Below are 24,467 nucleotides of genomic sequence, written 5' to 3'. Positions count from 1 at the left end.
TATCAGTTGTAACTCTTTTCCCTATCAGGTGTACGCACCCCCCACCGCCCCCAGGAAGATCCCTGTGATCTTATTTGTGACCTTTACTCATCCTTTAAAGATAAGGCTTCACCCCTCCCCACTCCATGTATGACTGTTGTAAAGGCAATGATGTGTGACTTTTGTTGTATTATTTTAATTTTGCTGTGACTTTTTCCTTCAGAGACCCATGCTCTCGGGTGCATTTTGTCCTTCTTGCCTGAGCATCTCTTGCTACAATATTGTAGCCTTTGTGCTCACATCTACAAAAGACACCTTTATTCAACCCAACTCTGCCCCGTTTTTTCTTTAAAGCATTTTCAGAAAGTAGTATGTACCAAATGAACTGCACAGGGGGCTCCAATACAAGTGTCTTGCTCACGGAAGTTTAGAAATATTCTGCAGCAAATTTCTTGGAGCGGAAGCATTCAGACATTGCTCCTTTGCCCTCGGAAAGCAGGATTTCTTTCAGGCTTAAGTGACGGTTCCAGATGGTTCTTAGCTATGTCCCTTACCACAGCAACTTTATATGTTTGTGATTTGGGTTTGTGAATCTTTCTAGTTTGTTGTATTGATGTTCTCATGTAGTAATTTTTAGTTTGGTTGTAAAAATAAAAAGAATAGCTCCAGACTACAATTAAATTTTTTGGGTTAAAACAAAAAACAAACCAACCAAAACCAAAAACAAAAACCCCGCTACTTCCAGATTTTAAAACTTGAAATAAAATTGAAAGTCACTGTTGTTTTCTTTAGAACTCTAGCAATTGAATTTTGATCACGTTTCATATCGAAGTGGGTAATATATAATTTAAAAAAGCATTGAAAACATCATTTGGGAGGCTTATAGGAAGGAAACCCAATTAACTTATTTATGCCAACTTTCGCCAAACATGTTTTATCATGCAACTCTAAAGAAATTCAGTATAATAGCTTTTAAATATTCTTTGGGAAATAGTTGGGAAAGTGTTATGTGAAAAGGCGTCATTGGGTAAGTGAAAAAAATAACATTCTTAAACATGACAGTAGTTTGGAAAAGGACATTGGTTTTTATTTTGAGGTGATCTGACATAGATTAGTAAGGGCATGTGTGATATATAGTTTTTTTATTTTCTTTTAAATTTTTGTCACTTTAAAAAAGTATTAATTGAACCATTTGTTAAGGGTCACACATTGTGTTGGGTACTGGCAATATGAAGATAGCATATAAACACACACACACACACACACACACACACACACACACACACACACGACTGAAACATGGGCTCACGTTACAATGAGAGGCACTAATAACTAATTCATGAGACTGAAATAAGCGCTACATTTATCACATCTATTACATGCTTTGAAACAAAGTAATGAGCACTTCACTGTACTCCAGAACTCGGTCCAGGGGATAAGGATGTTTGAGGTAGATTTTAAAGGAGGGAGAGATATTTATAGGGAGAACCAGGGCAACGTGCCGGAGGTAGGTGTGAAAGGAGGAGGTGACAAGAAACGTGTGGTAGGTAACAGGCTAGCACGTGGTGTATTTGGGCACTTGATAGTGATTCACAAAGGCTGGAGAGCAGGGTTCCATGGAGGGGTTGAAAGTATGTAAGCAGACCACTCAGGGCCTTGGTCATAGTCAGCAGGCTACCAAGACTGAAATTACACAAACCAGATGTGTTCAGACAGGGCACTTTGGCTGTAGTACCCAACTTGATGGATCGTGGATGCTGCAAGATTGCCGAGGAGATACATGGGGACAGTATGTGGCACATCTGCTTATGTTTAACATTCTGAAAAGAAGTAGACAAAGTGAGGAGAGACCTGCTTAGTCTTTGGAAATCGTTGGAGCAGAACGATAAGAGATGTTTAGGGCTTTCTCCATTTGCTTAACTCCATCGCATAAAGTGTTGGGCCCTAGGGCAGGGTGCCTGGCTTGGGGGATTAAGACCCCGTGTGGGCTTCTGGAAAGCTCCAGGCCCTCCTTTGCTGAAATTCAGTGTGGCTGACTCTGACATGTACAACCATGGGTTTTTGGTATAACCATCGAAAGCAGTGGTTCTCAACCTTCCTAAAGCTCCACCATTTAACACAGTTCCTCCTGTTGTGGTGGCCCTCCCCAACCATAAAATTATTTCATTGCTACTTCATAACTGTAATTTTGCTACTGTTAGGCATCATCATGTAAATATCTGATATGTAGGATAGCTGATGCGTGAACCCTGTGAAAGGGTCATTCAACCCTCAAAGAGATTGTGTGACCCACAGGTTGAGAACTGTTGATTCAAAGCAACCACTCCCTTTCAAAAGTAGCATTTTCATCCACCCAACAAATATTTATTAGGACTTAATAAATACTTAATTGATTTAATAATTAAGTAAATGCGTGTGGAGTCACAGCTACAGTTGGTTCACAGGGAGTCCAGTATATATGCCAAGGAGGTCTTATTCGTTGTTGTTTTCTGTTGGTCTCTGGAGTCAGTCTTTCAACATATGAGTTAGTCAAGTGTCAAGCCTTTCTAACAGTTGAGGTACCTACCCATTTCCCTGACAATCTCCAGTTCAGTGCAGAGGGGTAAGTACATCCCAGAAAATAGACGTGGTAAGTGAAGACATCATATCAGATGTGGAGAGCCCACCCCGCCCAGCCTCGCTTACCTCAAGACTTGACAGCGAGGTTTGTACCAACTGCTCAGACAGAGGAGCATTTCTGAGGACAATAATCACTGTAAAAGAAGGACCTTCTGAAACCAACGGTCCCTACCTCCTCATCCCGGAGATGTACGCAGAAAAATGTGATTGGGCAACCGTGGATTATCATGCGATGCTGGTAATGTGAAAGACAAACTCTCCAATTCCCGTTGTCCAGTTCTACTGGAGAAGCTGGAGAGTTACTGAGGGTGAAAAACATCTTATATCATTCTTCAGATACTGTTTGCCAAAAGGAATAGTTGCATGTATTCTTGGCCAAGGGAGCTCCACTCTGAAGACAGATCTGTGAAAGGCAGAGAAGTCTTTCTATTGCTTGCCCATGGAGTTTAGCATGATCTCTGCTCTGACTCATTTTTAGACAGAAGCTCATGATTATTTACATCACAAGGCTGGGGCTCTGTTTCTATGCTTCATCTTCTAGTTATCTCAGAAAAACCTGTGAAATACACCTACTACTTGGTTATCTGAAGAGCTAAGTTTCTGAATGTCGAGTACTGTATCCCATATTGCCAACAGACAAAAATCAGGGAACACACTCGCTGCTAACTTGTGTATTTTGTGTCGCGTTTCAGATTTGGAGTATTCAAAAACTTTGATTTTGTGCATGATCCCATGGTTTTCTACCACAGACTTTAAAAATTCTCCCACCTCTCATCTCTGATTAAGGAATTTCAAACTTTTCCATGACATCCCATTAAATCCATCTCTCTCTCCCCAGGCTCTACTCTTAGCCAGTTTTGTTGATTGGAGCTTAGCTTTTGTGTTTGCTGAACCACAGTCGGAGTGTTCTGAGATTGGGTAGGGTTGTAAGTTAATTGTGTCCCGCTAGTATTGTTCAACCTCCAAGAACATAAAACTTACTTAAAGTTCCTTGAGCCTCTTTGTTTGGTTTTGTTTGTTTCTTTAAAGCTAAACTCTTTGATTTGGGACTAGAGAGTTTGTGGGGGGAAGGTCTCTGATTCTTGGGGATTGTCAAAGCTCTCAAGATTGCTGTTTGTCATGCTCTTCTAATTAATAAGGAAAGAGGCATATAAATCTCTAAGATCTTGGTCTATACTCACACTTGGCTTGGGAGTATGCAAATCCGTATCCAGCAACTGTGTCAACATGGTTCCCAAGCGAGTCCTGTTTGTAAATGGAACTGATTTTTTTTTTTTTTTTTGCTTCAGAAAAAGAATTCTGCAGAGCTCAAAGAAAGATCTATGTTCTAAATTTTGTCCCATTAGAGAGAATGTTCTCATGGAAGAGATGGGTTGGGAAAAGTGAAATAACAAGTATTTAATACAGATGATGTGTAAGTCGACAAGTGTTGAGACTAATCACAGGCCAAACATTCTTACAGAGTTCAAGGCAAGAGAAGTGACTTTAAACGGAGCCACACGAGGGAGAAGTTATAAAAACAAACAAATGACAACACAACAACAACCCAACCAAGCCAAACAACACCCCCAAACCTACAAACAAACAAAAACACAGCCCCTGCTCCTGTTCGATGAGTGGATTTGGGCAGTTGGAAAAGATGGGCTCATAAAGTCGAAGGTGAACCCGGAAGCGTTTCTAGGAGACGGTCTGACAGCAAACTCCCTGATCTGATCCTTTGGCTCTTCTGATCATTCCATCCCTCTTCTCTAATGTTCTCTGAGCCTTAAGTGCAGGGTTGTTTTGTTGATGTATCCCTGGGATGAGACTCCACAAGTCTGGATGTTGGTTGGTTGTGGTTTTCTGTAATGGTCTCCATCTGTTGCAAGAGAACTTTCCTTAATGAGAGGTGTGGATTACCTTACTGTGTGTATATGGACAAATATTTGTTTATTTGTTTGTTTATTTATTTATGTATTTTTATGTATGAATGCGCTGTCTGTCTGTACACGTGCATGCCAGAAGATGGCTTTGGATCCTCTTATAGATGGTGTGAGCCACCATGTGGTTCGTGGAAATTGAACTCAGGACCTCTGGAAGAGCAACCAGTGCTCTTAATTGCTAAGTCATCGCTCCAACCTGAACAAATATTTAGAATGTAGTTAGAAATATTATTTGTGATGCCTATTTTTGGTTGTCAGCTTGGCTACATCTGGAATTAGCTAAAACCCAAGCGATTGGGTACAACTGTGAGAGTCTCTCTCTCTCTCTCTCTCTCTCTCTCTCTCTCTCTCTCTCTCTCTCTCTCTTTCTCTTTCTTTTTCCCCCAACATAATCTTTTTTTTTGATTATTTGGAAATTTCACATAATGCACCCAATTACACTTGCTTCCCAGTCATCCTAGGTCTACCCTACCCTTATGGCCTCCCCCGAGTAAAAAAGAAGAAAGAGAAAAAACCACAAGTCCAATTTGTGTTACCCATATCCTTATCGGGGCACCGTCAAACTCCCAGTGGCCAGCCCCTTAAAGAAAACTGAGTTCTTACCCACCCCAAACCCTATCAGAAGGCTTCAGTTACAGAGAGCTATACTTTAGCATCCTTATCACAATTTTTAAGACTTCTCTTCAATGGCTTCTTGTTTAGGCTGTAACTTTTGGGGGGGAGGTGGATGGTGGCGGGGAGGGGTTGTCACAAAAGCCTTCTATGTCCCTCTTTCTCAACTGTGAGTCTGCAGTCATCAATACCACTGCAAAAGTAGCTTCCTTGCCCTTACCACCAGCGGAAGCCCAGATCATGATCTTCCACATGGTTTCTGGTGACAGCATGGACCACAGACATCCACATGACTTCTGGCATCAGCACATGTCGTGGACCTTAGCATGGTCTCCAGTGGCAGCATAGATCATAAACATAAACATGGCCTCTAGGGCATAGGCCATAGACACCAATCTGGTCCCTATTGGCAGTCTGGCCCATGGACGTCAATATGGTTTCAGATGACAGCACAGACCATGGACATCCACATGGTCTTTGGTGGTGACATAGTCAACAGGCATCAACAAGGCCTTTTGCAGGAGACAGATTATGGACATCAACGTGGAATCAGATGACTTTGCATGCACCAATATGGCCTTCATCAGCAACCTCGACCACAGACACTAACATGGCCTCCTGTTATAGCAGAGACTATGGAAGTCTATCTGGCCTCCTTCGGCAGTGTGGGCTGTGGCATTTGACATGGCCTCCATTTCATCCCAGACCATGAACATCCGCATGAATGAACCTCAGGCTTCAACACAGCCTGGGGCAATAGTACTGACCATAGATATCAACATGACCTCTCTGGGGGTGACATAGACCATAGAGATCTTTTGAGAAGGTCCAATCTAGAAAATGAACTGTTCTTCATCTCAAACATCCTGTGGTTGCTCAGAGCCAGGGCAATCTTGGGGCTGGGTATTGTTTTGGGGGGCTGAATCTGCACAGGCTCCAGGCTGCTGCACACCATCCTGTCAGCCCTACTCAGCAATCACATGTTCCCCCACTGAGCACAATTTTCCCTCACAACTGTCACGTCTCTAGTTCTGCTTCTCTCCACTGTGTATGCACCTCTCTGTTTCTCCCTCTTTCCCACCTCTCCATCACATATTCATTTATTGTAATGGCCTTGGAAACTGCAGTTTGTCACACAGTAAGTTTTTTTTCATGCAAACAGCTTTACATGCAAATATTCATTGCAATAAGTCATTGGTCTGGTTCAAGGTTTCTGGTTTCTGACACACAATGACTACTGGACCATTGCCAAGACTCGTCTTGGATATCCTGCTGTTCCCCAGAGTCAGGGTGATCTTGCAGCTAGGCAGGACATCCGGGGGCAGGTTCTGTGTGAGTTCAAAGTTGCTGTACACCTCCCTGCCCTCAGTGTTGGCCCCCCAAGGCTCTTTGGGTTCCACCTTTGTGCTTACAGCCTGCAGGCAGCACCACTACCCTACACTCTCCATCTGCCAGCAGTAGGCTGTAACCACAGCATCTCCATGCTGGGGGTGGGCTGATGGACCTAGGACCAGCCATATACATGCATATATATGTACACACATACACACACATATATGCATACACACATATATTTCTGTCCCTCTAGACAACCATGACTAATACAATATTGCTTTAAAAAATGGTACTTGTGGGCTCTCCTACAAGATCCGTGATCTCACCAGCTCCAGGGAGTTGGTTAGGTTTCCAGTATTAGATGTGGTTTCCTTCTTGTTGAGCAGGTCTTAAGTCTAACTAGAGAGATGTTGGTTACTGCCAAGGTGTGCACGCCACTACAGCATCCTTAGGGTTAATGTGCCATGCTGGTCATTGATACAGACCATAGGCATCATAGTTGGGTAGGACTGCTAGTTTCTTCTCTCCTTTGGAAGCTTTTATAGTACCAGAGGCACCATGTTCTCAGGGAGGAGGCATTCAGTTAAGTTTCAGCTCAAGGGCCTCTGGACCCTGTGTGTGACATTTTGGTGTTTTCGGCAATCAAGACTTACCTTCTGTTTCTTGTGTTGGGGGAGCCAAATGCAATAGCAATAGTCTGTAATATTTTGAGAGACTCTTGGTCAATCTTGACCAACTTGAAAGAGGGCTTCTCATGCTCTATGTTGGGGTTTTTATTAGGTGATTTTTGGGCTCTTAAAAGGGAGCATTGTTAGCCCAAATGAAGAAACTTAATTTAAACTTGATATGTACATTTATACACAGAATTACATGTATAAATAGTGTTTTTTAGGTATTTAGTTAGTATTATGATACCTTATTACTCTTTCAGACATCTTTTATTGCTCCCTACCTCCCTGCCCCAATAATGGTCCCTTTTTTCCTTTCTTGGTATCTGTGGTTACTCCAGGCTTTGTACTCATATCTGATTATTTGGAGCAAGGAATCTTTGATGAAAGAGAATATGTGACCTTTGTCTTTCTGCCTCTGGGTTTTGCTCATTCAGTATGATCACTTCTAGTTCCATCCATTGACCTTCAAAGTTCATGATTTCAATCTTCTTTACAGCTGAATAGTATTCCGTAGTGTATATGTATCGTATTTTATCCATTTATCAGCTGATGGACCTTTAGGCTATTTCCATTTCCTAGCGATTGTTATTTTTACTGTTTCCCATCAACTGGTTTTAGGTTTGGCTTGTTCTTGTTTTTCTAAGAATTTGAGGTGCATCATTAAGCTATTTATTTGAGAGCCCTGATTTAAAAAACAATCTGTTATTATCATGTGTATCATTGTCTCACTTCCTACTGGATTTGTGGCTCATGAGAACTGTGGGTTTGTGAAGTGGGTAAAGTACCAGTCACTTCTTGGCGGGCTGCCTGACTTACTTCATAGATGAGGCGTCGGTGTTCTCCACCCCACCATGAGCAACCAAGGATGTAGCTGTGCTTCCCCTTCTCCTTTTTGCTGCTCTACCTTCCTCTTTGTCCACACGTTGCGGCTGTCCCATTATCTGCTTTGCGATTTCAGACACCCGCCCGTCCACTCTTTCCCTCTTTGGAACGGAGGCTCTTCTTTGTTACCCAGTGCTACTTGCTGGCATCAAATAGAAGGCGCTTCTGATCTGCCATCTCATCCTGCAAGCAGCTGCTTTCAGAGTTAAGAAAAAAAATTTATTGTGTTTGTTTGTATTAAAAGAGGGTCTTGACCCCGAGGGCGCTAAAGCAGGAGAATTGGCCCCGCCCCCTTGATGATCACTGTAAAGGGTGAACTAGCCCCAGCGACGCTGGAGAGCTCACCCTGGTGGTGAGGACAGGGGAGAGCTGGCGGGCTGACCAACCCTGCAACTACCCATGCCCTGAACCAGGATTATGAGTTTTGCTGTCCATTCACAAAGGATGGAATGTTTTCATCTCTCCTCAAATTCGCATACTCAAATCCTGGCCCCAAAGGTCTGGTATTGGAAGATGAGGTTTTTTAGGATGTGATCGGGTGAGAGAGTGTAACCCCCCTTGTGAGCAGGATCAGTGCCCTGTTGGTGGGGACCCCAGAGAGCTACTTCACACTTTGCAGTTTGTGAAGACGACAATGAGTGGACCTCATCTACAAACCAGAAGGCACACTCTCACTGCCCTCTACCTCCGGCCAGCCTCTAGAACTGTAAGAAATACATTTGTGTTTATAAGCCAATGGGTTGATAGTACTTTGTTACAACAGTCTGCACAGACTAAGCCACTATCAATTCAGTTTGTCATTGAGCACACGGGCCTGTGTGTCCCTGGCCCTGTGGCAAGGACCGGATGGGAGACACAGGGTCATTACATAGTTCTCAGAAGTACCTTTAAGAAACCCAGAGGATGGGGAGATGCACCGGAAGGAGTAGAGCACAAGGTGAAGGAAGTGATGATACATGCTGTGCTCCATCACCTGCTAGACATACTATCTCACTTAAATTTCTCAGCAAGCCTATGAAGTTCCTGTTTGCAGACAGGAAACTGAGGTTCAGAGAGGTTAAGTCATTTACCCAAGAGTCTAGGATTCTTTGTGGGGATGTTGGAGATGGTAAAGCCCTGTTTCTAGTCCGAGAGAGTGCGGAGAGCTAGGGATCATTCTTCCTCTAACAGCATTCCTTTAGTCTAGCTGTGGTCCCTACTTGGAAAAGCTCCACCTCTGCTTTGAGTCTGGTTCCTAGATTTCTGTTCCTATTAGGCAAACCAATCTGAATGTCTGAAGCCCCAGGGATCGAGTCCCTGCTTGGCTGTTATCCCTTCCAGGGCCAGACACCCATGCACTCTTGGTCTCTGTCTTTGGACCCAGTCTCTCCCTGTCCTTAGATGGGGATGCTGGTCATCATCTTGTTCTATTCTGCCTCCTACCTGGTTTCCCATCCTTCACCTTGAATCCGACTTGCCTGTTACTCTTGATAACGCCCCACCTCTGCCAGCTGCCCCGTTCTTTGGGCCCATGCTCTCTGAACATCTGGTCTGCTCCAGCCCCTCCTCTCTCACACTTGGTCTACCCTCCCTCTCCCCCGCCCCGGAGCGCTACTCTTCTTCAAAGTAGCCATTCCAGATGAAGCCAGCCCACGGCCAACGCCAACCCCTGCCCTCACTTGCCCTGTGTGACTTCACCACTGGCTCCTTTTTGCCAGGTTTCTCCTCTTCAGATCTAATGTTGGCTTTGGTGTAGGAAACACAAGCAGATCAGCCTGTGTTTTAGCGACTAATTCCTTCCAGTTTGCGGCCGAGTTTAATCCAGTAGATAATGAGGAAGCGCCGCCTCATGCTGAATGTCCTGACACCACTATGAGGAACCGAGCACCCTGGGCTTCATCCTCTGATGTGCTGAGGTTGCCGGACTCAAGCACAGCACTGGAGATGTTCCTGGTAGTCTCCCTGGTGAAATTTTCCACCGTAATTTTCCCTCTTATCTCTGAGGCCACTTTCACACAAGTTTTAATAGGTCATTAAATTAAATAGGTACAATTTTCTCTGTCTAGCCAGATTGCAGTTAGCAGGGTCTTTGTATAAAATTCATCATAATGAAGACATTTTACTTGTCTCTTTTCTCTGGAATTGCCCTTGTCACCCAAGGGTGAGAGGCACACTTGCTCTTTGCAGTCTTACTGCTTTGCTTCCGGGAACTGGATGAGCACACAGAAATGTGGGTATAGATAAGATTTCCTCTGCTTTGTTCTGTTATTAAATTTAGGAAGGGTTGGACTTGGCTGGCTGGGCAGCCAGAGCAGCGTGGTAATGAAGCAGCTGTTGAGAAGCCACAGGGTTGCGAGGAGGGTAGAGGTAGGGTCCGAGCCTGCTGCCTCATGCCAGGCCAATTCCCAACTTGAATATCACTCCTCTAAATCCTCAGAAAGATTATACTATCCTAGTGCCTCAGCCAGGGCTTACCCGTGATAAATTACGGATCAGATTTTAGCCCAGTTGCATGGAATAACAGCCACGTGATCATGGTGAGATTTAAGTTGCACACTCTTTGGTTGCTAACTGGCTTCAGAATCTTCATGTTCCTCTGGCTAGGGGAAGCAAAATAAGATGTTTGCATTCCTTCTTGTGTTATGCAAGTACAAGTGAGAGGTTAATCCACACTCCCTCACATCTTGATAGAGTGTGTCAGATCCCATAGCAGGCAAAAACACCATTATCTTCTCCATCACAAAGAGAAATCACTAGCCATCATGAAATGGGTCCTCTGTGAAGCGGCAGACAACAGACTGGGTGTGTGGAATCGCATAAGTCAGAAAGTGCTAGAATTACCCTTGTTAGCCTGTTCCTCACATCGCCTTCATTAACTGCCCGGTTTGCTCCGATAGTTTTCCTGTAATTTTTTCTGGGAAATAAACCCTGCAAAGGTAAGTTTCTTCAAGTTACAGTTGGTGACTTTTTATAATAGAGTTTTAGAAAGCCACGCGTCTTTCTTTTTCTAGGATAACAGTTTGATTTCAATTACAAAATCATCACTATAAATAGTTAGCTTGAGTTCATAGGGTGCTAGTCTCATCAGGCAGTTAATTTACATTGCAAAAAAAATGTATGAGTCACTTAACTGAAATAAAAAAGTGACAGCTTGTTTTCACATACTGCCTGTGATCCAGTTTGTCAGAAAAATGGAAAGTGATTTTGTAACTTAGCCTGTGTAATTCCAAAGAACTATAGACTTAGCTTTATTTGCTAATTAGAGTTATTCTGTTTATGAGTAAGAAACACTATGTCTGTGTTTAAAAACAGAAAGGACTTTCTGCTTCCAAGATTTGCATTTTGGTAAACAGGGTTCCCTTGGTGTGTGTGTGTGTGTGTGTGTGTGTGTGTGTGTGTGTGTGTGTGTGTGTGTATGTGTGTATCTGTGTGTCTGTGTTTGTGTATGTGTGTATTTGTACATATCTATTTTATGATTTTAATGCTTAATGTTTCTATGATAATTCATTTTAGTGATGTTTATCAGTTCACCTATTATATTTTAAGAAAAAACTTGGGCCTGCAGAACTAGACCAGTGGTTAAGAGAACATACTGCTCTTGCAAAGGACTCAAGTTAAATCCTCAGCACCCATGTTAGGAAGAGTTCACCCATATTAGGCAGAGTTACTACCTATGACTTTGGAAGCCTCTGACCTCCATGGACACCTGCAAGCATGTGCATGTACACACACACACACACACACACACACACACACACACACACACACACACAGAGTAAAATAGAAATAAATCATAAAAATGGAAATCTTTGGGTACAGCGTATTAGCCAAGAATTCACTGTACCAGCACAAAGGCTTTTGGGTTCTCACAGAGGCTCCTGGGGATGCACTTGGGAGCAGAAGTTTTTGCCAGCTGTCTGGTGGATGTGGCTGTCATCAGGACCCATGAAGGGCAGTACAAACCACGCTTCTGAACTGAGGGGATGGTTATCTGTTGAACATGAGGCAAACTAAAGACTTGTCCAGACACGTCTCCTAGGGTCACCTGGACACACACCTTATTCCATTCCCCTCCCACCAAGTCTACCATACTTGGTTTCCTTCATCCTGGAATTCTCATTTTCTGGTCCCGTGAAAATCCCAGATAACATTAACAGATGAGATCAGTTATACCACACTAGCTGTGGACTACCAACTCCTGTCATACTTCACATACATTTATTAGTTTAACCAGCCCATTCACAACTCACTTCAGAGTTGAGCAAATAGGAACTTAGGGTTAACTTGTCTACCTCCACACAGTCAGTGAGTAGGGAAGCCAGGATTTGACCTTGGCCAGTGTCATGCCGCTGTCCTCTGCTCAACTGGTTGTTATTTTTGTGAGGGATGGCCATGTGCAATCTCTGTCACTCGGGTCTACATACGTATGTGACTTGTGACTGTGAACTGTTGTTGTCAATGTCATTGTTGCCATTCTCTACCTGGCAGGCACATTGATGTGTCAAGCACATTTCACAATTCAATCATTAGATTAAATTCTACCGCATTCTTGTTAGATGAATATTGTCCCCAGGTTAGAGTTGTAAAGATCTTGCACCTAGAAGTGGTAGAATGGGGCTTTGGATCCTCTCTCCTTGGTTCCCAAATCCTTCCCGTTGAGCACCATAAACTACCTGCTTGTCAGGCTGTGGTGGTGCATGCCTTTAATTCCAGCACTTGGGAGGCAGAAACAGGAGGATCTCTGTGAGTTCGAGGTCAGACTGGTTTGCAGGGCTAGGACAGCCAAGGCTACACAGAGAAACCCTGTCTCAAAAAACAAAAACAAAAACAAAACAAAACCCAAACAACGCCCCCCAAAACCCCCAACAACAACAAAAAAACAAAAGCAAAAACAAACAACCCCCCCAAAAAAACTCAAAAACCAAAACCCAACAATTACATGCTCAGTTTATTAATGGAGAAATGAACTGAGAACCGGGGTTGTAGCTCAGCAGTAAAGCTCTTACTTTGGGCAAAGCCCCACATTCTATCCTCAGCATTGAAAAGAAAAAAGGAAAGAAAAAAAAATAAATGAATGATGATATGATGAATTTTGTGTTTCAAGCATTAGGATTCCTTCTTCTTCTTGCTAGACTCCCTGGGTGCTTGGATCAGGTTCGCATTTCTCTTAGGAGAAGGCCCACGGTCCTCTGTCCTTTATCAAATGCATCCCCTGCTTACTCAGTTATTTTCTTCCATGACGTCCGTTGATTATATACTCACTTGGGATAACTGGACTACCTCCTGCCCCCTTTAAAATGATGAGACAGATCAGTCAGCTTCCACCTTTGTGAGAAGCTCCTGAATCAGATCTGTTTGCTCGTAATATCTCAGCTCATGTCCGTATAGAAACGGGAGTGTTGATTTTCCCCGGGACTGGGCATTGAACCTATCACCCAAGTGTTAGGTACTTGGTTCTGGGCAAGTGTTCTATCACCGAGAAGTACCACCCTCAGCAGTGAGAGTTTTAATTTGCCACAATATTGAAAGACTATTTTGGAATATCGGATTACTTTAAGAAAGATAAAATGGTGTCTAAATAATGAAGCTTCTCCCTGGGTGTCCTCAGACAGCCACTGGCTTGTGAGAAAATGAGAAGGCGTTTTTAACATGAGTGAGGTGCAGAGAAAGGAATGGGCATAACCCAATCTCAGGTTCCATCATTTTTGCCCTGTGCCAAGGCCAGCTGGCGGCTATGAGCTGAGGGTCACGGCAAGGCATTTTCTTGAGCTGTCTTTGGAGATTCTGCCCCCACACCACCTCAGCTGTTCTACCAAGATTGATTTATGGTAGTTTTCAAAGGACCTGGCCATCTCTCCTTGACAAGACTCCTCAGCTGGCTTGCTGCTGCTCTGGGTGGGGATCTACCTCTTCACCCCTGCCTTGCATGGGGAGAAGATCACTACCACTGGGAAGGTTAAAGGTCACTTACTGCATTTTTTTTTATCAGCTTGCTTTTCCCTGTATATAGGCAAAGACAAGCTCCAAACAATTAAAAAAAAACCCAAACATATCAAATGAGAGACAATCTAGGACCTAAGGGGTTATTAGATGATTTAACAAAAAATTTTAAACTAAAATATTTTATAGACAGCTGTGAGCAGACAGAGTATATTCTTTTTGGCTATTTTTTTTTTTTATTAGAACAGGATTCTGTTCTGAAGACGTTGTTATTTGGGGATGGGGTGATGGCTAACAGGAGCAATCTAACACCAACAGGTTATTTTTTCACAGTTCTGGACCAGGTTTCTTAGCATAATGCATTGTTGTGGTCCTCTGGGTCTGTGATTCTCTCTTGCCAAGGCCGTCTCATCAGCTGCCTGTCGTCCCGCAGGTTTCTGAGGCACTGGAATCCTAGCAACAGATCTCTCATTTAAGTGGGATGGGCCTGATCACCCGTCTCCCACAGCTTGGCAAAAGTTTGTTCTTGTCAACCACAGAATATTTCTGGAGATTTTTTTTTTGTAGTACCTGTTCTTCCTCCAATTTAGTAGAAAAATGTGCCTTGATTTTTGAATCTGAAATCAGATGTCCAAACAGAATGCCTCCCTCCTGGAAGGTAAGATTGAAAGGTCCTGTATCTGGCTCTTCTAGGCTTTTGTTTGTTTTGTTGATTTTACATTAAGCTATCAATAATAGGAGATTCAATTACTTGCAGCCTTTGCATTATAAGAAACTACTAATTATACATATTTTTTCATTAAATGATTTTTATACATGTATAATGTATTTTCCCCTCCTTTCAGCCTGTCTTGTGATTTTTCCCCCCCTCTCAAATTCACGGCCTCTTTAAAAAATGTTATTTTTACATGTATGTATAAGTGTATTAAATAAATGAATATATAAATACAATTTACTGAGTCTAGTGTTAACTTGGATGCATAGTTTTAGGGATGATCACTTTGTATTAGATAATTGACTAGGGGGCTCATCCCTCGGAGCGGGGAATGATTCTCTCTATTATTTGCTGGTAGTTCTGCCTTATGAGATTTCCCTCATCATTTCTCAGGTCTTGTTAGGCAGCCATATCACTGAGATTTCATGTTGCAGCTTCCCTGTCATATATCGACAACACAATCAGGTGTCCTGGTCCTCTGGCTCTTACGATCTCTCCATGCCACCTCTGCGTGATGTTTCCTGATCTTCAGGTGTACGGGTTGGTGTAGATGTATCAAATGGGGTAGGCATCATCCCATTTTCTGCGTTTTGACTAGGTTTGGCTTTCTTTCATGGCCTCTGCTTTTTTTTCATTCATTGACTCCTAAATCTTATATGTTTCTTTTATTCTTAAAAAAAGATGGTTTTATTTGTGCGCACGCGCACACACACACGTACATGCGGCATGCACCAGCTATATGTGTGTGGATCTCCTCTAAATCCAGAAGAGAGCATTGGATCTGCTGGAGCTGGAGTTACAGGTGTTTGTGAGTCCCCCTATGTGACTGCTGAGAACCGAACTCAGGTCCTCTGCAAGAGCAGCAAGAACTTGTCACCACTGATCCGTTACTCCAGCCCGTCTACCCCCTCCCCTGAATAACATGTAGTAACATAAAAAGCTGAGATTATATAATAGATACTACACTATAACTCTTAAAAGATTTTCCCTCAAATTCTAAAAGTAACAGCAACAACAATTCTATATTCTAGGACCCGTTCTAAGGGCGCTGTCTCTGTAGTTCACTGAACTAACTCTAACGTTCTGAGGTTGTAGCAGTTACTGTCCCTTTCTTACAGGTAGGAGGAGCCAGGGAGAGGTTGTGAAACATGTACAACCGTGGCAAGGAGCAGCATTTGGTTCCTGGCAGTCTGGCTTCTGGTTCCACTCACCTCAAATTGTACCCTTCGTTTAATAACGAGAACATAACAAGATGAGGGGATGTAACTTTTCCGTTTTTCTACCTATCAAAGATGTTTGTTAAAAGGCAACATTTGATGCTTCACTACACACACTTTCCAAGTTTTCACGTGTGTGCAAATGTGAAAAGACCAGTCGTTTCTCTGCGTTGTTTGGTAGCATCCCCTCCCGCCCACCTTGGTGCTTTCTAGGATCGTGGCTCCTCTTCACCCTGTGTCTTCATCAGCTCGATGTTCCATTGCATGGAAGCACATAATTTCCATAATCCAATTCTGACTCAAAGATGCACACAGTATTGGCGAATCTGCAGGAAGTGACTGCATATTGTTTTTAGATGTGCACTTGGTTGTTTTTTTACAGTCGATTCTTAGAATCCTGTCAGGGTGATGGAGGTTAGGCAAAGGAGATGCTCAGTTTCGGTCTCTTTCCTGATCTTGTCAACTGCCCTCCAGAAAGACAGTCTCAAATTTCATTAATAACAGTAGTTAGCAAAGGTGCGCATTTCCCAGGATACTGGATACCTTGGGGTTATTATTCTTCCCATTCTATTTATTAAACAAAAACCATAGAAAAATGTCAATGTGCAGTTTCTTGTTTACAAGTTCAAAATTTAATTATTCCTTGAATGGACATAGGCATTTAAGTTAAAATCTGAAAAGAACGAGTACTACACCCATCAGTACCCCTTTCAGGGGCAACTACTTTTAGCATTTTCTTGAGTGGCTTCCATAAGTGGGTTATGTAGACAAAATCAAAGACATGTGTATGTGTGCATGCACATGATTATTTTTTGAAAATTTCATATATATATATATATATATATATATATATATATATATATGCATTGTATCTTGGTTATATCTACTCCTCTACTCCCTCCCTCCAACTTCCCTTGGACCCCTTCAACACATCTCCCTCCCAGTTATTTTTCCTTAAATAACTCACTGTGTCCAACTAGTGATGCCAATATGCACATGGGTGTGGGGTCCTCTCTTAGGACATGGGCAACCCCAAAATAGCCACCCTCCTCAAAGAAAAATGACTCTATTATCCATAGCCATCAATTGTCAATAGCTTCTCAGCTAGAGGTGGGCATCAAGATCCCTTCCCTGACTTGTGTTGGAATGTCTAGCTAGCTTGATCTTGTACAGGCAACCACAGCTACTGTGATTTTATGTGCGTCCCAGAGCATGGCACGCCCAGAAGACAGCATCCCCTAGCACTCATCTCATCTTCTAGCTCCTACATTTTTCCATATCCTCTTCTACAGTGTTCCCTGGGCCTTGGATGTGTGTGTAAAATATAAATGTCTCCTCTATGACTGAGCACTCATGATCATTTATTCCCGGCACTTTAAGAAGATACTTTTATTAATTCTTTGATAATTCTATATACTGCATTTTGATCATATTCACCCAATTCCTCCCATATCTTCTCTATTCCCACTTTGTATTCACCCCCGATCTCTCTTTTAAAAAATAGCCTATTGACTTCTTCCTGTGCTGTCTGCACAAACTGGTGTATGGGGTCATCCATTGCTGAGTGGCCAACTACCAGAAGCTACACAATTAAAGAAAATTGACATTTATTTGCTCAAAATTCATCCCCGCTGTCCGTAGCTTTATAGTTAGGGATGGGGGCTCAGGAGGCCATCTGCCTTCCATCCTGGAGTGCTGACTGACTTCATCTTATGATGGTCTTGTGAACGCAACCCCAGTTGCTGTGAGTTCATGAGCACAGTTGTCTGGTCATGTCTAGATGACCCTGTTTCTCTCCAGCCACCCCCGACCTCTGACTCTTAGAATCTTTCCTCTCCTTCTTCTGTGGCGGTTCCGTAGAGATGGTCCCTGTGGAGGTCTCCTGTGGGAGACCGTGTGATATAGATAGCTCATCTGTGGTTGGTTCTCTGTACGTTTAACACACAAGCTGAAACAAACCACGTGTGCTGTCTTGCCCTGGAGCTCTCCATTCAGCACTATGTCCTGGTGATTGTTCTATGCTTGAACACAAAGAATTGTCTTGTTATTTTAAATATCGACTTAAAATTGTATTATAAAGGAATGGCTGAAGATACTCACACATTTATTGGTTGTGGCCATTTCTTTCTTTATAACTGTATACTAGTATTCTTTGATTTTTTTTTTTGCATTGTGGTTTTAGTTATTTTATTATTTGTGATGATTTACCGGTCTTTATTATAAAAAAAAAATTACAAAGCTATTTGGGTTAAATGTTGCAAATTTCTTTTCACATTTCTTGGTTGTTCCTTTACTATTGGTTTTTTGTGTTCTTGTTGTTCTGTGTTTTCCCACGGATACAGATAAGCATTATAGAATCAAATCTATCTTTTTACCTTTGTTTTTGTTTAGTTTGTGAATAATTTTCCTTTATGATCAAAGGTCCCCATTGTCTTGTCATGTACTTGAATTGTTTTGGCATTGAGAATTTAGCTATTGTGAACAACACTCTGGTGTACGAAAATACCTTCGTGAGGTCTAGCATTCAGTTCTTTTGGCTATATACATAGAAGTGGGGTTGTTGGATCATCTCTCCTACATTTTATGTTTTGATGGTTTAGCCTTCTGTTTTCCATAGCAATTTCTCCATCTCAGAATCTGATCAGCAGTGCACAAAGATTCCCGTTTTTCACACCCCACCAGTACTTCATATTTTCTATCCTTTATTACTTGTATTTATTTATTTTGTGTGTGGAAGAATAAGTTGGGTGTGCATGCCATGGCACACATGCGGACACTGAGGACAACCTGAAGGATCTGGGTCTCTCCTTCCACCTTGTGGATCCTGGGGGTTTAACGAAAGTCATCAGGCTTGATGGCAAGCGCCTTTGCCCACTGAACCGTCTACCAGCTCAATATTTTCAATTTTTCTGAGAGTAGCACATTCTACTAGATGTGAACGTAAGTTATGCCAAATGGAACATTTTGGTCATAATTTTTAAAAGGTAGTACCTACCCTATTTCATATATTATAGAAGAATATCATAAAAAGTATAAGGCTATGAAGACTTGTTTTGGGAGATTTGTTTTATAGGAATCAAATCCATTTTACATATGCTTTATTTATGAACTAATTGCTAATGGATGCGAGCTGCAGTTCAATGCCTGCGGCCCAAGTAGGTGGTTTGTGAATTGGAGCTGATTAAGATGAAATGACTAATTGGCTTTATATTGACTTGGGAGTTGGTGCTGGCTGAATGTTCAGCAAAGAAAGAACTGTGGAAACTTTGTTTACCTCTTTTCCTACTGACTTAAAAGTAGGGTCCCCATTTAGCACCCAGCAGGTATTTTCTCGTCCCTGAAGGCAACGGAACACCTGTAATCAAGAGAAAGTGCCTCACTGAGTAGGACATTACCGGCTTGACAGCTGGGAGCTTAGGGGCAGACACTTTCCTAAGTTGTTGAAACTAAGTGACTATTGAGTGTTCCATCGTAAACAGGACCACTCTGTCACTCTCTCCAAGGCTCAGAGTCCATTGTGGAAGAGGGGGATGGGAAGACGTGGAGGATGGGAAGAGTGCTGAACATCACTGTCTTCTGGATCTGTCCGCTGCTGTTGTGAAAGCACAATAGCTTCACAACAAAGCAAGCAACAACAAACAAGCAAAAGGCAAGAAAGCAGGTGGAGAACTCACTGGGAAGAGGAAGAAGGGGCCAGCAGGAGGGGATGAGAAAAGGGAGCAGGGGTTGAATAGACGCGATATGTTGTATCCAGCTAAGGAGACTGTCCAAAATTTAAAGATGGTAAAACAGTTTTTAATATTGGAAATGGAGGTGACACTAACAGAGGCAATAATGCAGGCACCTGTCTCATAGAGCTGTGAAGACCAAAAGCTGAGGAAGGGGGGTATGTAGCAGTGTTTTCCTCCATGTGCGTGCCAACCAATTGTCCCAGTCTTGGTGTGGCATCTTGTGGAGGTGTTGAGGTCAGTCAGACTTGGCTTATAGATGTCCGGGATAAAGGTGTGAAGCTCTGCTGTGGGCACCTTCCCAGGGCACTTTTATTAATACCAGGAATGCTTTGTTCTTCTTTGGTGTAGCGGTCCCTCCCTCCCTCTTTCCTTGCTTCTCATCGTCCCTCCATTGGAGCTGAAAGTTTTCCTGTGTCCCGCCTGGTCTGCAGTCAGGACAAATCTCTCTCACCCACTGGTCTTGCAGCCTCTCAGACCCAAATAAACACACACAGGCTTATATTATTTTTAAACTATGGCCATGGCAGGCTTTTTCACTGCCTAGCTCTTACATCTTAAATTAACCCATTTCTGTAAATCTATGCTTTGCCACATGGCTTGTGGCTTACCGGTACTTTTACATCTTGTTTCTCCTGGCCTCAGCTGGCAGCGTCTCCTTTGTTCTCTTTCTCCTTCCTCGCTCTCTCTCTCTTTAGAATGTCCTGCCTAACCTTATTCTGCCTCACCATTGGCCAAACAGCCTTATTTATCAACACATATTCACAGCATACAGAACATCACCCATCACTCCTTCCTTCCCTCCCTCCCTCCTTCCTTCCTTCCCTCCCTCCCTCCTTCCTCCTCTCCCCCACTCCCTCCTTCTATTCATCAACATGAAGAGGTCCTAAGTCTAACTCTGCATGTGTTTTGCTAGCGAGTGTGAGGCCGCTTGCAGAGCCATGGCTACAACCTCTTCCAAGTACACCATGTAACGTAAGCCGAGGATTTGTTTTCCTTCCACCAAACCACGCTCCTTTGCTGTCAAAGGACGAGGATGTCCTTGCAGACTGTAACATCAAACACTAGAAATCCCCATTTCTCCAATCTAGCCCTGCCACAGATCAAGGCCAGTTGTTTAATTTCATCTCTTGACCTTCGCTTCTTCCCAGGCTGGGCTCCTCTTGCATATCTGTTTTCTGTATTCCATATTCAGTTTTCTCCCTTTGCTTCTTATTCTTCCATGGTGCATCTAGTATTTATCAAGAACCTACCGTGTGAGACACCAACACTGGCTGTTTGGAGGTTGTCTTTTCTTTTCTGTCACTGGAGACTGAGCTGATGACTTTAGATTCATGGTGACAATGTCACCAGAGCTCACACATGCACAAGGAAACAAGTGTTCTCTGAGTATGTTTCCGTTTCCTTCTTCTGATGACTGGGTTGTGTATTTGAGCTGTGTCCTGGGTCATTGGTTCTCCATGATATCCCTTAGCTAACAAGATGCCTCTGACCTCCCAGAGGTTCTCACTGCAGCCTTCTTTCTGCCTGTGGCTTCTCTCCTATTCCTTGGGAACATTCTTTCACATTTTTTGAAGCTTCATTAGTAATTTTGAAAGATTTATTCATTCATTTTCATTTCTTTTGAATTACATGTGCGTATATGCATGTGTGTGTGTGTGTGTGTGTGTGTGTGTGTGTGTGTGTGTGTGTGTGTGTGTGTGTGTGTGTGCATGTGTGTGGGTGCCCAGAGAGGCCAGAACTTATCAGACACCCTGGATCTGGAGTTACAGGAGATTATGAGGTGCCCAGTATGGGTGCTGGCAACTAAGTTCAGGTCCTTTGTAAGAACAGAACGTGCTCTTCACTGACCCATCTCTCTAGCTCCTCTTTAGCTATTAAAATGTTGTTATGTACGAAAGTGGTGTGTGTGTGTGTGTGTGTGTGTGTGTGTGTGTGTGTGTGTGTGTGTGTAGACAAGAAACTGATGTTGATTGCTTCCTCCATCACTCTCCACTTTATTTTTGAGACAAGGTTTCTCATGGATTGGCTAGACTGGCTAGCCAGTGAGCTTGGAGAATCCGGCTGGCTCTCCCTGTAGCTCAGTCCTGTTTACAGAGGCGCACTACCACAGCGTTTACATGAGTGCTAGCGATCTGACCTCGGGACTTCAAGCTTGTCTGAGACATTCTACTGATGGGTGGCATCTTCTGGGCCTTTCCTTAGTTACTTTTTGGTAACTCTATTTTCTTTAATTTTTTAAAACTAAGCAAACGATGAGGGCTTGTTTCTGACATGCTCTGTGTGCATGTCTGTGTAATCACTACGCCCAATTTTCTCTTTAATTCACAGAAAATATAAAATTTTTACTTAGGTACATTTTTAGCATTGGACCTCATCTCCTTGAACTCCAGGCTTCTAAGGAAAACAATGTCAAGGCCATTGCCCTGTTCATAGACCACCCATGCTTCCGAGGCGGCCTTTCATGGTCCCACTCCCTGTGGCCACCTGTGACAGCAGAGATAGTGCTGCAGCTGGTGGCCGAGTCAACCTCCCAGCCAGCAGGATCCTTTAGAGGGAGGGCCTGGCTTGGCTTCTGACCTGTGTCTTCAGTTTTGGCACTTGCCCAGTGGTCCATCCAAGGTCCATTCCCATCCTCTGTCTCACACCATCTTCCTCTCATCCTGATCCTCGCCACCTCTCTGCCTGTCTGGTCCTTCTCCTGCCTTTCTGCCTCTTCTTCCTTTTCTCTTCTCCTTTACAAGGCTTAGACGTTGCTCAACCTAAAGCCTTCTCTTTTTTAAAACTAGAACTCACCAAGTCCCCCTCTGCATGCCTCTGCTTATCTTTTTGGCATAGAATTTGTCACTTTGTTTTGTATCACCACCTATGACATCATGTAGGACGGTAGTATGGTATTATTGTTGTTTTGTAGCATGGGAAAAAATAGTGTTTTTTATTATTGTGACTCCAAGGTTTAATTTCAACATTTATGTCTCAGAAAACTTCTTCAACTTTAGGAAAATTGTCTAATAATGGAGGATTATTGAATTATTGATATTCCCTCTTTTAAGGCTTACTTTCTAGGTTTACTGAGGTATAATTAATAAGTAAAATTGTGAATATTTGAAGCATATAGTTTACTATTTTAAAAATTTAATTAACTTAAAAATAAATCTTACATATGTTTGATGTATGTACCAAGATGATAAAGGATGCATATAGATGGTAAAGCCATTGCTGTAGTGAAGTTATTTCATATTAATCATGTCATAGAGCCTATTTTGTGTGTCAAGATCCATTAATATAATCTACTCATTAAATAAAATTCAGTATAGTGCATTTTAAAATAAAACGACTAAGATGTTAACATTATCTGACAAAGCTTTTAAAAACATTTATTTCTATTTTATGTATTATGGGCATTTTGCCTGCATGTATGTCTTGCATCACATGTGTGCAGTACAAATGGAGATCAGAAGAAGGTGTTAGATTCCTTGGAACTGGAGTTACAGATGGTTGTTATCGGCCATGTGGATACTGGGAATGGAACCTTGGTCCTCTGCAGAAGCAGCCAGTGCTCTTAACTGCTGAGCCATCTCTCCAGTCCCAACAATGTAATTTTATTACCCATAGTCCTTCTCTGTACACTGAGTATCGAGACTTCTTCATCCTCCACATTTGCTACTCAGTATTCTTTGATCCCACCCCTCTCCAATTCCTCAGTCTTCTCCTAGCCATGACCATCACTCTTTACTCTATTCTCCCCACCTCTTTAACTAAACTTGATATTCCACACCTAATTGAGATAATACAATATTTTCCTTCCTGACCCTGGATTATTTCATTTAGCACAAGAGACTTCAGGTTTATCATGCAGTTTTTCTCTGTAGTCATCTGTTGATGGGCACTCAGATTGACTTCATAATTAGGCTTTTGTGATCAGTGCTGTGTTGTGCATGGGACGAGACACCTCCTTAACATGGTGGTTCCTTTCTATGTAAACCCAGAAGAGAGATAGAGGAGGAATATGCTAGTTATATTTTTATCAAGTTACATGTAGTGAAAGATTCCCTCAGATGTGATGTGTAGCTGAGGCTGGCTTTTCATTCCTGACCCCTCCTGCCTCCATCCTCTAAGTGCAGAGATTATAGGCATGTACCACTATGTCTTATTTTCATTTAAAAACATTTTTAGTGTGTGCGTGTGTGTATGTATTTGTAAGTATGTAAGGTGTATTTATGTGTGTAGGTCAGAAGGTGACATTAGGTGCCTTTCTTTAAAGATCTCCACCTTGTCTATCTGTCTCTGTGTGTATGTATGTATCCATCCGTCCATCCATCCATCCATCCATCCATCCATCCATCCATCTATCTATCTATCTATCTATCTATCTATCTATCTATCTATCTATCTATCTATGTATCTATCTATGTATCTATGTATCTATCTATGTATCTATGTATCTATCTATCTATCTATCTATCTATCTATCTATCTATCTATCTGTCTGTCTGGAGGCAAGGTCTCTTACTGTATGAGGAGCCCACTACCAATTTAGCTAGACTAGCTGACCAGTGAGCTCCCGGAATTCTTCTGTCTTTATATCCCTGGGCCTGGGGTAACAAGTGTAGGTTGCCTCCTCTGGCTTTTGGTTTGCATGCTGCTGATCCAAACTCAGGTCCTCATGATAGTGCAGCAAGCACTGTATGGACTGAGCCGTCTCACCAGCCGCTGACTCATTTATAATGATTTGGGTGACTTCTGTATTGGTTTCCCTGTGGACGGTACCAGTTCCTCATAACTACAACGAGCATACAGGATTCCCTGATCTTGAGTTCTCTAGTCTGCCTATGTTCATGTCTTGTACCTTCCATTTCTTTCTTTCT

At 42.7% G+C, this 24,467-nt stretch overlaps 1 pseudogene; it reads right to left on the bottom strand.

The window, feature by feature from the left end:
- Positions 1-8,076, bottom strand: part of LOC128118730 (pecanex-like protein 4) — a 70,486-nt pseudogene extending 62,410 nt beyond the window's left edge.
- Between the last annotated feature and the right edge of the window lie 16,391 nt (positions 8,077-24,467).

This window comes from Peromyscus californicus, unplaced genomic scaffold (genome assembly GCF_007827085.1).
Source record: "Peromyscus californicus insignis strain IS unplaced genomic scaffold, ASM782708v3 Scaffold_22__1_contigs__length_63687245, whole genome shotgun sequence".
NCBI lineage: Eukaryota > Metazoa > Chordata > Mammalia > Rodentia > Cricetidae > Peromyscus > Peromyscus californicus.
This window is presented reverse-complemented; position numbering and strand designations above follow the sequence as displayed.